General features: G+C 42.1%; 1 long non-coding RNA gene across 1 annotated transcript in view; it reads right to left on the bottom strand.

Annotated features, from left to right (window-relative positions):
- The window catches only part of LOC114556398 (uncharacterized), a 3165-nt gene extending 689 nt beyond the window's left edge, over positions 1–2476 (bottom strand). The window contains exon 1 of the long non-coding RNA XR_003692658.1: positions 2380–2476. This is a non-coding gene — a long non-coding RNA (uncharacterized LOC114556398). The remainder of the gene's footprint in view (positions 1–2379) is intronic.
- Between the last annotated feature and the right edge of the window lie 24 nt (positions 2477–2500).

Here is a 2500-nt window from a genome sequence, read left to right as displayed (position 1 = left end):
CTGTAGTTCCTATGAAACAACCAGTAGGAGGAGTGGAGGGCAGCGAGAGCTGTAGTTCCTATGAAACAACCAGTAGGGGGAGTGGAGGGCAGCGAGATATATTTTATACTCTAAATACATGTGCAAAGTAAACTTTCAAATTCACCACAAATAAGTGGATGAGTCCTGCCCAACTGCTTTGAAATTAAACATGAGTAACATGCAGTGTTGCAGCTAACCATACCTCAGGTCCACAAATGGGCATCTTTCCTATTGTTTATCTGTATTAGCTAAATGCAAAAAGTTTATCGCGCAGTGAGCATGACACAGCCACAACATTCACTTCAGGCTCAAAGGCTAACGTTGGTAGCAGCATGCTGCTTGTGGTGTTGTGGCCTGCAGGAATATCTGTTCTAATAAACCGCGAAAGCTCCGTGGCCGCACCACTGTGGATGTGACCCCGAACGTCATTTGTCTGGTTGTTCACCCTCTCCCTCACTCGAGCTGACCGGAGCTAACCTAGGGTGACCAGACGTCCCGGTTTGACCGGGACAGTCCCGATTTTGAATTGCTTGTCCCAAGTCCCGACAAAAGGACTCGGGACTCTAAAATGTCCCGGTTTACACCAGGAGCGGCGTCAGCCGATTTTGCCGTGTCTTCAGCCCCGAATGTAACTTTGTCCGGTTTATTTTTCCGAGGCGAATAGAACCGGCAGCTACATGCGGGGTCCGACCATGTTGTGTTTGTTGCTATCACCTAGCAACCGTCTCTCCGTGAGGAAAGCTGTGAAAGCCGGGTGAAGTTTTCGGAGGAATCGTAGCCAAATCAGTGTAATACAGTGATGTCATCAACACAAAGTTTAGGAGCGCAATGCTAATGATTTAGTTTGAAGTTCCTGTGACGTGATGTTTCCAGTCTACGGTTCAGACTCAGACACACGGAGCTCTGCAGCAGACCTGCTTGTGTCCACTCTTTCTGTAAAATGCAGCGCAGCTTCAGGTTCATGGACGCGCTCAGCTGTGGCCATGCTGCGGTAGATGTGTTGCGTTTGTGCCCGTTTATTTCTGTAGTTTCCGTTTTTCCACCTCCGATGTAGAGCAGCGTTCAGTCACTTCTCTAGCTAAACGATTTGTCTCATTCAGAGACCCAAACGGGACTCTGTGTCAGTCAGGAGGTCTGAGATCTGCTGTATCAGCAGAGCAATCATGTAATGCACAGCAGACTATATGGTGCAGGTATAGATTAGTTTCTGAAATATAGCTTGTGACTTTATTCTTGTACTTTATTCCTATTATCACTTTATTTTTGTCATAATATCACGACTCCTCCAAATCACAGAGAACACAGATATACTGTATTTTGAATGTGCACAAAGTTTTGGACATGAGCAGAAATCTTGCTCAAACATCTGAAATATTACAGTCCAGGGGTTTATTAATAAATTAAAATGAATGAATGTATCATTGAGGTGAATAATTGTCATATGCACATTAAGGAGGTTACTTCCCCAACAAAAGAAGCAAAACAGGAGGTAAGAGTAAATGATGCCTATAGGCTACATGTGTGCTGACTGATATAATTAGAAAAGTCCATCCAAAGGAGAATAAATATTTGAAAGCAATACATAATGCCTGACAGCCTTACTGCAGTATATTCCATTATGTTTTTATATTTGGATTGTAATCTGTTTCTCTTTAAATAAAGATATTTGCAGACATTGATTCAGAAGAATGTAGAAATAGGTGCATAAAAATTCACCAGAATGCAGGAAATTAAGTGTTTAATGCTCAAAATTTTCAATAAATCATAATTACTTTGCTGTTATTGGAATAAATAACACTTCAAAAAATATTTTTTGAAAAAAACTCAACATAAATCTCACACTAAACTGAAAAAGGCTGTTACTGCAATTTTGTTAATTTCACAGGAAAAAACACTTATTATTAGACGAGGAGCCTAGGATCAAAATAATGAAGTTACTGTCTGTGTCTGTCTGAACAGGGCTGGCACATGTTCACGTTAAAAAGCGTGTGCGTGCACAAACACACTACGGTCACGCACAAAGTGTCCCGGTTTTAGCTCCGGGAAATCTGGTCACCCTAAGCTAACCGCTAACCTGAGCTAATTACATTGGGCCACCAGCACTACATTCAAGTTTAGAAACACTACACACGTTAGCTATAGCTAAGCGGCGCCCTGCTGGATAAACAGTCAACCGACATGGGTCATACATATATAGTCTATGGTCATACAGCTAACGCTAGCTAGCTAAGTTTTATAGCAAACATGTCGAAGACCCAACTGCTTTTACAGCAGTTTGCATCACAAACACAAAGTACAATCATGCTCAACATGAAAATATTACAAAACAGGTTCGAGTGAAAGAAAATGTCCTCCTACCTTTTCCATATCAGATACCAAACAGAATTACCGAAATTAACCGAAGGAGGGTCAGGCGTGGTCCGGTCAGGAATTCAAAACTAAACGCATGCGCAGTCTGAACCTTCTTCTCCTGTTTTAG

The sequence above is a fragment of the Perca flavescens genome, chromosome 5 (genome assembly GCF_004354835.1).
Source record: "Perca flavescens isolate YP-PL-M2 chromosome 5, PFLA_1.0, whole genome shotgun sequence".
In the NCBI taxonomy this organism is placed as follows: Eukaryota; Metazoa; Chordata; class Actinopteri; order Perciformes; family Percidae; genus Perca; species Perca flavescens.
This window is presented reverse-complemented; position numbering and strand designations above follow the sequence as displayed.